The sequence below is a fragment of the Talpa occidentalis genome, unplaced genomic scaffold (assembly GCF_014898055.3).
Source record: "Talpa occidentalis isolate TD23 unplaced genomic scaffold, MPIMG_talOcc4v2.1 talOcc4.1794, whole genome shotgun sequence".
Lineage (NCBI taxonomy): Eukaryota > Metazoa > Chordata > Mammalia > Eulipotyphla > Talpidae > Talpa > Talpa occidentalis.
This window is the reverse complement of record NW_023601845.1, coordinates 3,037-15,909: the sequence shown is the minus strand read 5'-3', so window position 1 is coordinate 15,909 and position 12,873 is coordinate 3,037. Positions and strand designations below refer to the sequence as shown.

The 12,873-nt window shown below is 43.1% G+C and overlaps 1 long non-coding RNA gene across 1 annotated transcript; it reads left to right on the top strand.

The window, feature by feature from the left end:
* The first annotated feature begins 9,699 nt into the window (after positions 1-9,699).
* Positions 9,700-12,575, top strand: LOC129146149 (uncharacterized). Its single transcript, XR_008552659.1, has 3 exons — positions 9,700-9,832; positions 11,565-11,734; positions 12,427-12,575. It is a non-coding gene; the product is annotated as an uncharacterized LOC129146149 (long non-coding RNA).
* Positions 12,576-12,873: the final 298 nt, after the last annotated feature.

Below are 12,873 nucleotides of genomic sequence, written 5' to 3'. Positions count from 1 at the left end.
CTGAATGTTCCAAAGCCTGGCTGGTACTCACTTAGCCGGGCATTTTACTCTCCCTCTGAACCTACTTTCTCCATTCTGCATCAGTGAGTATGTCTACCTGCTCCTTGTAACTGGGACAGGGACAGGCCACTGCTGCCACCTTGAATTTTTCATAATCCTCCTTGCATGGTAGAGCTTGCCTCTGACCAATTTAAAGGCTAGTCAGCTTTGAGAACTGGCTGTGCCAATGCCATCACATTTCAGACACCTCTCCATACAGGCTGACCACAGGAGGTAGGATATCAGAGAATTAAGGGCTCAAAATGATCCAGTTTACATAAAATCAGGGCTCTCTTTGGCATGGATTTTGATGTGCAAAGTTACATGTCTGTGCCTCATTTTTCTCCTCTGTACAATGGGCCTTCAAGGGAGACCACTGTAACAGAGAGGGTTAAAGGACAACATCCAGGTAAAATGCTTAGCCCAGTCCTGGCAGACGTAAGCACTTCATAAATGCTAATGATAGTTCCCAGCCCTGCAGAATTGTAGAATCCAGAGTGCTAAGAACCCCCAAAAAGGAAGTGACTTCTCTTATGTTTTCATAGCAAGTGGCAGAGAAGATATCAGAAGCAGCCCCCCTCCTTCCCAGGCATAGGCAGTGGTTCCAAATATAACCAGATTTATAGTCACTGGAAGGTGGTGCTGGGCTCCACCCCATAGTTCTGGGCCAGGAGGTCAGGGTTGGGTTTGGGTGGAGGGGTTAGCCTGAATATGTGCATTTCATACCAACCTCCTTCTATCAAGCAATACTGATTCCTTGGGACCTGGGACCCCACCTTGAAAATCATAGCCACAGGGTGTGCACACACTGATTACTGGTGGGCACACATAGCTTATTATAACAGGTAAGCAAGTAGCTGAGACTGACTGGAGATCAAACTGGCTTTGGCATGAGCAGCCCCTTCCAACACAAAATGGTATAATACAAAGACCTGGGTCCAATGTTCCTAGATTTTCTGTTTTTTTAAGAGAAGCCATTAATGGGGCTTTTTTAATGTAAGAAAATTCCTAGTGTTTATGTTAGCAACTAACTTGACATTAAAAAAAAAAGTATTCGAACCCATAGATCATGCTCACACAAATGTGAACTTGGCCCACAGGCCACATGATTTGGACCTCAAGCTGTCCTGTCCATGGGGCCTGGGTCTGAGGGTGGAACCAGTCCTGCAGACAGCTGCTATTTCTCCCGCAGGGGAAGCTAATCCAGAAATCACGGGTTTTCCCCAAAAGGGAGTGTTACAATGAATATTTTAAAAACTATTCATCCAATTCACATTCCTGACACATTCTCCAAAGCTGAAACTCAACTTCAACTGGGTATATTACAAAGCAGGGACATTTCATCTGGATATGGGGAAAATTCAATGTTACCCTCCATTTCACGGCCTAGAGGAGCTGCAGGGGCCCTCCAAAGCAGCATGGACTCATCTAGCCCTCCTGAGATACTCCTATACTTACTCCTCTTTTATTTTTTGCTTATTGGCATCAACAACATTTGTTGTATGTATATGATTTGCCAGATACTTGACATTTAGTGTCTCATTTCATCTTAATATTGTCTCAGTGTGAGTATGCAGTGGTCAGTGAAGGAGGAGGAATTCACTCTGGGACTTAGGAGCATCAAAGACACTTAACCTTCTGGAAGGCTGGCTGGTACTTCAGCTAGTTCCTGAGTCCATGTGGTTGTCCTTACTCAGAACCCTGGACTGTGTCCTCTGTTTCTCTGAGTCCCAGATGGGGTTTAGGCCAGACCCTGCCAGCCTCTTTTCCTTGATGCCTAAAAGCTACAGCCACTGAAACTGGAGCCATCTTGGTGAAAATTCCTCCTCATCGCCAGAGAGGGAGCTTGGGAGGGAAAATTATAGTTTTCTGTAAAATATGGAAATAGATGCCTGAAAATGAGTTCAAGTTTATGGTAATTTCTCCATACCTCCAGACATCCCACTTAAACATCTGCGTGGTTCATGAACAAGTGTGTGAACTGTTGCTAATCAGAAATGAATTTTGCCAGCTCTACAGACTCATATCTTCCCTCTACCTAGTCTCTCTCTAAGTTAATTAGACCGGAGCCTCCCTGGTAGTACAGGGGTTAAAATCTTAGCACTATCAAGCTATCACCAGGCACTGCAGCACAAGTTCCATACCCGGCCAGGGAGCTTGCCCACGTGGCAAGGCAGACCTCTCCTGTCTCACCTGATGCTCTCCTCAGCAGTGTATTTCAGTGGATCTGCTTGTTCTGCTCCTCACTCTGTCTCTAGAGAATCCTCTCACACCCTGCACCTCTTGCCTGCACCCCAGTTCTCTTATGCGTAAATAAATTAAATATAAATTAAGAAAAGATAAGTTGATTAGACCAAGGGAGAAACATGGGTACTCTTCCGTGATATGGAGTAGCCAGACATCTCTGGGGAGGAAAACTGACCAAGGAAAGTTATATCTCAACTTGACAGTTGATTTTTAAATCTCCTCTCTACCACTGATAGATATACTGCCATGAATAAGATATACTACAGACTTTCTCAGCTGTCAACATCTTAATGAGAGAACCCACTTTCTAACACCTCAGAAAAGGTCAATACAGAAATTAGAGACAGGACTGCATCTTTCACATACTGAACTACCTGTATTCATGGCAACTGCAGCTGTGGAATTATTATTTTGCAACTGTGGAGCAGATGTGAAACACAAATTATATGGCAGAGTTTTATTTTTTGAATGATGTATATTTTAAAATTGGGGGAAGGGGTGGGACTTGACATTCATGGGTAATAAGCAGCCCCAGGGAGGTGGGGCTCTATTCTGGAAGGGCCTGTCCCAGTCCCATCCCAGCACCTGGAGAAGGCATGTGGTATTTAACATCTATTGGGCTCCAACAGATTTGTTCTCCAGCCTGTTTTCCACAGCACAGTCAGAGTGACCTTTCCAACCCAAGTGAAATCATGTGGTGAACTGCTGAAGATTTGTCATGGGTACCCACATCCATCTTAGGGTGAAGTTCAGAAATCCCAAGGTGGCCTAAGGTCATGCCTGTCTTGGTTCTTCCTTCCCTCAGCAAGCATCACATCCCCTTCTATTCCAGCCCTTGGGTCTTCAAATACCCATGCCCTCCCACCACAGGACCTTTGCACCTACAGCGACTTGGGCCTAGAATGGTCTCATTTTACCTATCTCTGCAGCCTCCCTGGACTTCCCAGAATAAGGGCCCTGTATGTTCTCTCCTTGATTCACATGTTTTCCCTTCAGAGCAAGTCTTCAGTTTGTAATGAAAGACTCAGTGATGCATAACTTGATTGATACCTGCCTATCCCACTTGAACCACATTTCAGGAGGAACGGATTCTGTTTTACTCACCTCTGAATACCTGACACTTAGCATGGAGCAGGGTTTACCAACCTGGGCACTACTGACAATTTGGGTCAGGTAATTCTTGGAGGCCTCTATCCACTAGATACCAGTAGCAATCCCCACGTTATGAAACCCAAAATTGTCTTCAGATCCTGCTAAATGTCCCCAGGGGGTAAAATCACCTGCCTCTAGTCAGGGGTCACTGGACTAGAGTCTAGCACATAGTAGATACTCAAAAGAGGTCCATCCACTTTCCAAAGTCCTTGGTGCTTTTTGTTTTAAAGCAGAAGATTCCTTTAAAAAAAAATCAGTAGACTACTAATACATAAAAAAGTGGAAAACATGATGCTCCAGCAGGATGGGGACTCTGGGACCAACCTAATTCTCTTTCTCCCCTACCCTCTACAGCTGGCTCCAGGGATCTGTAGAACAGTTAGAAAACTGCGTGCGTTTAGGTTTGGGGGTAATAAATAAAAGACAGCCCTCCCAGGTAAACCTAAGCAAGTGACTTACAGTCAGAGCCTCCATTCTTCACCTGTAAATTGGAAAATTTACAGTCTCAACATTACAGGTTTGTGGTAAAGAATTAACAAGTTAAAGTGAGAAAAGAATCTTATTCAGTGACTGACACACACTAGAGGAGCAAAGTATATGACTACCGCCCTGCCTGCCCCTGCTTTAGATCCTTGAGCACCTTAACAGAGAGCTGAGTTGTTTATAAGAACTTTAGATATGGGCCTCCCCAGTGGTGCAGCGGTTGAGCGCTGGGTTGCGAAGCTGCCCGCAGCCTCTGCAGCGCCGGTTCAATCCCTGGCTGCTCCCCGCCCACCAGAGGAGGGTCCCACATGGCGTGCAGACCTCTCCTGCCGCCCGCTGCTCCCCTCAGCAGTGTACTTCATTAGTCTGCCTGCTCTGCTGTCCCCTCCCCTCTGGCTCTAGTGAATTCTCTCACCCTCCACACTTCTGATTATACCCAGTGCTTGTATAAATAAATAAACAAATCTTTAAAAAAAAAGAACTTTAGATAGCTCATTAAATTTATATAAAACCAAATATTTGGATATGGGAGATGCTAGGAAAAAGGGAGAAATGCTTATTTTTATGCAATGAAAAAGTTGGCAGGAAGAAAGGAAGGAGAGAGAAGGGGGTGGAGGGGCAGAGAGAAAGGAAGGAAAGAAGAAGAGAAAGGAGAAAATGAAGGAAGGAAGGGAGGAGAGGAGGAAAGGAAGGGAGAGGAAGAGAGAGAAAATGAAGGTGGAGTCTACCCTGTGTAGCTCCATAAATAGTTCTTGAATAGCCTGTAAGGTCTAATCTCCACGACCAGTGAATTATAGATACATACTACACGTTAGTTTGAAGGAATGAGTATCTGGCTGTTTCAAAGTTAATGGCTCCCAGGATCTCAGGATTTTAGTCAGCTTGAGTTTCCTCTATTTCCTTCCCCACCTATATCACCTGGAGGTGATGTCTCCCTCCCATTACACTGTAACAGGCAGAAGTTGGTCTGAAAGACAAAGAAACAAAACTAGGCTGGCAAGATGGAGAAAAGGACCCACCATCATCTGAGAGAAGACACTTTGATTTCAATGTTGTTAGTGTCCACAAGTAAATTGGTTAACATCCCAGATGTCTGCAAATACCCTGCCTTATAGGCCCAGGGATAATGAAGCACATCCGATTCATGCCAGTGAACAGCTTACGATTCAGGAGAGGAGTTACTTCTGGGCAAAAGTGTTATATAAAGGAGGTAAATAAAAGAGAGTTTAGAAGACAGGGTAAAAGAAAAGTAAGTACTCTTTGTCTTCATGTGGAAAATTTAAATAACTATAATATCAAACTCATAAGATTATTGTGGCTATTAAGTAGTTAAAGAGCCTAGAAGAGGATCTGCTACATAGTAAGTACCCAATGCACATTACTATTATCAGTATTGTTATAGTTATCATGTTGGTATTTTATTGAACACTTTTTACATGCCAAGCACAGATAATCATGTATAATCTCACCTCATCCTGACAGCCTCAGAGGACAGACTTCATATTTCATATTCCTTTGTTTTATGTTTAAGGAAACCATATTATATATATATATATATATATACATACACACACACACACATATACACATATATAAAAATACATAGGAGAGAGAAGTGGGAAGTAATCCAAGTTCACAGCCCCAGGAAACGCAGTGCAGGAATAGCATAGATCAGGAAGTAACTGGAAATACTGAGCTCTTCTGTCGTGGGGAAAGCATTCGGACAATGTGTAAAACAAATGGCATGGCTGTGTGCCAATAAAAGTTTATTTATGAAAACAGACAGCTACCTGATAGTTTTCTGGCCCCTCTAAATCACTGCCACTTACTCTAAATCACTGCCACTAAAAGACGTCTTTCAGCTGAAGATGTCAGTAGAAATTTTCAAGACTACGATTTGGGTAATAGAATGTGGACTATGGCATGGCCTTAGGGAAATCACCTAACTGAGTTTTACTCCTGTAAGCTGGGCACTAAACCCCAAACCTCTTCTCCCAGAGTGCCCAAGTGACTGTGTTTGCAGAACAGTGGCAAGTTACAGGGTGGAGTGATTGAAATGATAATCCATGATGGCAAAGCTTTGTTTGATTTTTCTCTAAGGATGTTTGAATTATTAAGTGTCTGGCTCATTAAATGAAGGGTGCTGCTATAATTCTACTACTAGAGACAAAATTGCTATTTAAATTGAGTTTTGCCAATTTAGCTAATTAACTAAGTGGGCATTGCCACGTCTTAATTATTATCCTCTGATCACAGATTATTCATGGGGACACCGCAGTGTTGGTGCACCAGATCTATATAGTCTGGTGCATACCCTGCTGGAGGTTTCTACCCTCTGGGGAATGTTTCACTTGTAGTACCTTGGTAGCCATACTGATTTCCCCAATATTTTCTAAATGTTTCCTAATTCATAAGGAAAGATATCCAAAAATTGCTACAATAAAGATATGTGATTCTCCCTGGCCCCCTCCACAAGACAAAACTATTATTAGTTTTGCTTATCTTTCAACCTGCTGTGTTTCCCTCTCTCCAGGTCTGTCCTTGACTAACAGGAAGAGCTTGGATAAGTCATTTCACTTCCTGATAACTCAGATTCAGCCTTAAAATTGCCAGGACAATGAAGAGTTTAGGAGCAGGGCCTGGATAAATGGGCAGCAGAGAGATGTCCAGGAATGGCCCTGCTCTCCTGAATGTTTCCCCTTTAAATGCGGCACTTGGGCATCTTCCCGGCCCTGGTTCTGTCGTGGAGGTGCATACATTCCCTTCTCTGTACCTTGATGACCCTCAGCCTTATCATTCTTCGGCTTCTTCAAAGAAGTTCCATCTTAAAAAATTCTCTTAAAGAAATCTTCCTTTGATTAATTCTGTGTGCATAGTCAGATGCAGATTTTGTTGATTTTGTTCTTTATCTCCTGAAGGGCAGACAGGTGGTTTTGTAACATTTTCAGACAACTAGAGAACTTTCCCATTCTTATTTGCAAAATACTCAGGAAGAAAAAAATGCTTTCTTAAAGTAGTTTCCCCTCCCAACTCAAGAAAAAATTCCAGTTAACTCCTAAATACTGTCTGCTTGGCCTTTTATTAGTTGTATTGAGGAGCATGAAACTAGCCATTTCAGGTTGTGGCTGATAGAGAATGTTGTTTTCTGTGTGCTCTACTAAGTAAATGTCATTCCTAATTATTATTTATCTGCAGGACTTTTGAGTTATAATGTCTCCTTCTACCAGAAATGACTGATTTTTTTATATTTTTAGAGAGCCCTCTTTTTTCCCTATGAAGTCAGTGTACTGTGCACAATTTGACAAGTTTTAAGACATAATGTAGCGTTGGTGCTCTAAGCAAAATAACACAGTGATGAAGGATGACTATTCCACATCTGCAGTGTTCATCAATGCCTCACCATGAAGACCTTCATTTCTTCACAAAGTAGGTAGGACCCAATGCGCACCGGCTTCTCGACTCACATCCACTAGAGTTTCCTTTTTCACATGGCCTTTCAAACCTTGACCCAATATTTGAACGGCTGCTGTCTGGAGGGCTCAGTGATTTTAGAAACTGCTTTTCAATTTAAATTTCTGCATTTAGTTTCCCTTTCTGCATGTCATACCTTGGTGACTTAGAAAAAAGGGTAAAAAGAGCTGGGGCCATTGGGTCCTCTGTGAAGGCTCAATGAGATCAGGAAACACCTGGCTTCTAGTGTCCTTACACTGACTTGTGAGTGGAGACCTTACCCTCTGATGATTTGAGATTTTGATCCAATAATGTTCAGGAGAGAGAATCTTGGTTGTAACTCACAGGTCTTGGCTCTTACAAGCACTGTACAAATTCACTCAGTAGTGGCAAGTGCATTACTACAGACCATCCTTGCCCCTGCTGTTCCTCCAATTAAGGGGACTCTTCACAGTGCCGGCCAGTCTTGCCACAGAAATTCTGCCATCTTGTCTTGTCTGCCACACAGCTGCCAGCCTGATGTCCTGTCCAGTGTTCTTTCTATGCGTTACTAGAACATCCTGAGACTAAACTCCCCATCTCAGAGGGCCACAACTTGTATGTTGGTAGCTGATAGTCACATTCTGCTTATGGTGTGTCAGCTTATTCTTACACAGCACTTAAACCTTACAAATCACTTTCTCAGGTGTTTTTGTTTTATTTTAAATAGAATTAATATCAAGGTTAGATGGTTAAAGTTATTTTGGCAACATAAATTTATTTGTCTGTTTGCAGGTGATATTAAAATTAACTTATCACACAGACTATAATGAAATTAAAAATAATAATGGCTTAATAACTAACATTAATGGAGTTCTGCTCCCATAACACTGCACACATGATCACATTTAATACTTCCTTGGTAGGATCCCTCCCCTAGCTCCACTCTGGAAGTAAGAGATGAGGCTTAGCAAGGGGAATTGTCTTGTCCAAGGTCAGGCATCCTTGAAGTAAAGCACAGAATTTAGAGCTAGGTCTGTGAGCATCTAATGTGTGTACTTAGGTTGTGAGAAACATGCTCACTGACAAGCATCCATTACTAGCAGGCATGAATAAATTCCCCTCCTATATTGTAAGTTCTGTGCTAGACCCTTGGAATTGCCTACATTCAAGGGCTTGTGTTTAGCGGGCATGAGGACAGGAAAATCAGTAGGGACAAGTTAGGGTAGGGCTGGCTATGACCCATTTCAGGGACAATGACTGAGTGTCCAGGAGGGGGAGATGTAAATCAGCCCAGATCAGATGTCTTCCCAAGGAGAGATGACAGAGAAGGCTGGTCCCAGGGGACTCATAATTCTGTTCCACTATTACAAATGGAAAATAAATCAAGTGATACAAGTCCTGTGCCCATCAGTGGTTACCACCATTCCATAGCTAACACCCATTGTGTCTCCTTCCTTGGCAATTCTCAGCCTGAGCGGCTCCCCACACCCAAGAAAGATGAACTACAAAGGGGAACGCAGATCAATGTGCCACATGAACAAAGGGGAGATGGGTGCTCTCTGGCCTGAATGGCTGCACGTAACATTAGCCATGGAATCTGTCAAGCTGAGTGAGGGAAAGGGCAAAAAAAAGCAGGTGAGGTCCCCAAGTCAGGACCATTCACGATGCTACTGGAAGTTTGTTCATGAAGTTCCAGGGACGCCCTTTGTTCCTTTTCCTGCCTCCATAGCTTGCATGCTGAAGGGAATGCAAAGGTTATGAGTACTTAGAGCTTGGAGTAACTGACCAGATAATTACTGTAAGGCTGGTGCACACAGGTGCTCTCCCAGCACGATGATGATATTTCCAGAAAAGAGAGCAGCACACTGCTCCTTTGACTTCCACGCACACTGCTCCTTCTCACCAGGAATAAGACTAACTCAAAGAAAAGAGGAGAAATTGCATAGAGATGCATTATTTCTGAAAGGTGGACAAATGCACAGACAGCTTCTCCAGCTGAATGTGACAAAGTATTAAAATTTAACAAAGTGCAGGATACATTTATACTGATGCTTGATGCTCAGGGTAATGACTAATTTACCAGAACAGGGAGGACTGTCCTAGCGCAGTGGCTCTCAGCCTTGACCTGCACATTAGAATTACCTGGGAATACCCACCTGTGGCACAAACTAATGAAATGGAATTGTTGGGGGTGAGACCTGGTGTCAGTATTTGTACAGCACTGAGGTGATCCAGTGTGTAGCCAAGGTTGAGAACTGCTGTCCTCCAGTCTAACCTGCCACACTCCAACTGAGGAAGCCTCTAGTAAACAGAAGCTGATTTCCATGGCAACATGTTGCTCAGCTTCTCTCCCTTCCAGAGCACACAGAGAGGTGATTTATTTAGTTCCCTGTCTCTGACTCCACCCTACTTCAGGTGATGGAGCCTCGAGTGTCAGGGAATCTCTTATTTAATGACTAGAGGATGAGCTGGAGTCAAGGTATCAGTATGCCTATAAATACCTGCTGGAGAAAGCATTTGTTGGCAGAGAATGGCAGGGAGATGTGGAGCATTCTGAGAAATGGTTAGGACACGACTGTGGGGACAAGAGGGAGGTCTTTCATTGAAAATGGCCATGGCTTGAGGGTGCAGTATTGAACCGGAATATTCCTATAGTTTTCTAGGATTTAGTCCCTGGAAAACCACAATATCAGATCTCTTTTAAAAAACAGAGAAGAGGAAACCATTGTCTACTTTTAAATACTATGTGTGTTTATCCATTTATAGGAACAAATTAGAACAGAGACACATTTCACTTTTAAAATTAGTCACTTGGACCTCCCTGATGGCAGAGGGGTTAAGTTTCAGTGCTATCAAGCTATTGCTGCTACTGCCTGAGTTCAATCCCCAGCCAGGGAGCTAACTCACATATGGCGTAGCAGATCTCTCCTGTCTTGCCCACTGCTCCCCTCAGTATTTATGTAGATTCACCTGTTCGTCTCCCCACTCTGTCTCTGGTGAGTCCTCTCACCCCTGCACCTCTGGCCTACATCCCAGTTCCGGTACGCATAAATAAAAATAAATCTTTAAAAAATAAATAAAATAAAATTAGTTACTTTTGGAGACTGGCATTTGGGGAACAATGAAAGGCACATGGACTTTTTATTTTATACTTGTTAATAAAATTGGATTATTTAAAGCAAGGGATATACAAATATCGGACCCTTTAGGGTCAGCCTGGTCTTCACCCAGTGGTCAGTTCCACATGTCACAGATCTAAAGTACCCCCCTCCCCAAACAAATAGTTGCAAGAGTGTTACCAAGTCATGCACATTTCTGCTGTGGGCTTTGTGGGTTATATCAACTGGGAAATCTCAGGACTTTCACTCTTTACCTGAACACCTGCCCTCCACTGCTCACCCTACTCCATATCACCTACTTGTATCTTCTCTTTGCCTTCTCAACTCTTCTGCAGCCCATTTTCCTAGCTCTAAGTCCCTTCCCCCAGTGTCTTCTGGATCTTTGCCTTCACTCCACGAAATAAAGGATCCACCTTCCTACTCTGTGTACACACAGACACCTGTGATGTTATAGATCACATACCAGCCGTAAACATTAAACAGCCTCCTATCAGCTTCATCATATCCCCTCACTCTACTTTATCTTTCCACATAGCATTAATCACCATCTGATAAGTTGTCTTTGTTTGTTTATTGAGTCTGCACCATCTATTTCCCTCCAAAATATGAGCATCATGAGGTCAGGAGTCTTGTTCAGCGCTGTATCCCTAGCATGTAGCACAGTTCCTGACATGCAGTAGGATCTTAGGGGCATTTATTGGATATATGAATGAATGATATGACCATGATGAAGAAAGAGGAATAAAGAAAAGGGCAGGAATTTGGAAGGCTAGGTTTGGGGGAGGAAGGTTTCAGTTTCTGAGGCTAGCTGGGAATGATCTTCTGGATTCCTTGGTTTAATCTACTAGAACCATGCCAGCCACCTTACCACATGTAAGCCACTGCACTAGAAATGCCACATGCCTCATTTAAACTCTTATCACCCCCTCACTGATGAGGGAACAGGCTCAGGGATGTTTTGTGACTTCACTAGTTAAACAATCTATAAGTGACAGAAATGGGATTAACACATCCCAGTCAGTTTGACTCCAAAATACTACCCTTAAAACCATGCTACTTCCTAAAGTGATCAAATCTCATTTTCTATGCCAGGGGCTTAATGTACCTGGGTAAGGGGAAGGGCTTCTCCAAGGAAGCTTGAAGACTCAAGCAGCTAAGGTGAAAATTCTTCAATAGCTGAGAGAGAGTAATATCAAGCTAAGCCCCTGGGAGCAGTTCTGGTGTTTGTGTCCTTCTTAGCGATCCTCAGCCACAGAGTTGAGGTGAGCAGAGTCACCTACATGTTGGGGGTGCATATGCATTTGTAAGAGGGTTCCCTAGGACTGGGTTCTGTAGGAAGGAGCCATGGAGGCCTGAGGTCAAGGAAGTCAGGAGTAACTTCACCACATGAGCCAACTAGTCACAGTCATTTGTTCCTTTTCCAGGAGTAAAATGACCCCCTGATACCTCATTTTTTCCCAGGTTCTAAGCTTCGTTCTCTCTGGCACATGTGTGTCTGGCATGACTGTGCAGGGACACCTCCTGGGAGAGACAGATGTAGATACTGCTCTCTTATTGTTGTTTCAACAAGCACTTATTTCTATAGCTAAAATGTTGCAAACTAGGGAAGAAAGAAAAAAGCAAACCTTGATGAAGAGTCAAGAGCATGAGAAAAGAAACCAGAAGAGGCAGTCACTCAACAATCTAGCAAGAGAGGCTCATCCATTGAGTTTTTCTAGCCACACTCAGGGTCAAGTAGATGTAGATTTAAGGGAGGGCAACAACCCTTCTTGGAATAAATAATTCAAGGCAAAAATCACAAAAATTAATTGTTTCCTGTCAGTCACAGCTCATCCTTATTTTCTATTATTTTGCACAAATTGATTTGGCAGCATTTAATAGGTACCACATTCATCATTAAAGACTTTCTTGTTATCTATAGGCTGTTAATATGTTCATCCTTCATCTCCTTAAGTAATTCCAGACAGATTTCTACTTTGCTTTGATAAGAGGAAGGAAACTGTCCAAGATGAAATATCATCCTGCAAGATGCATATCACCGGTGCTAAGAGGCTCTGAGGTCCTGAGCCCCCCACCCTCCCACCCCAGCCTAGGCAGGCTGCCCAAGAAGTGAGTGCACATGGAAGGAAGCAAAGCCACAGAGCATTTTGGAGTGGTACCACTATCATATATCCCCATTTAATTTAAATTAACTAACATTAAATGGAATTAAAAGTTCTGTTGATCAGTTATATTAGCCTCATTTCAAGTTCTTGATGAAATGTGGCTAGTGAAGACCATACTAGCCACATGATGATCACTGTTAGCACAAAACAGGATTTCTATCATTGGGTCCATTGGAGAGCACTGGTTCAATGCCTTCAGGTTCCAGTAGGTTCCAGAAGTTATGCATGCAATGCAG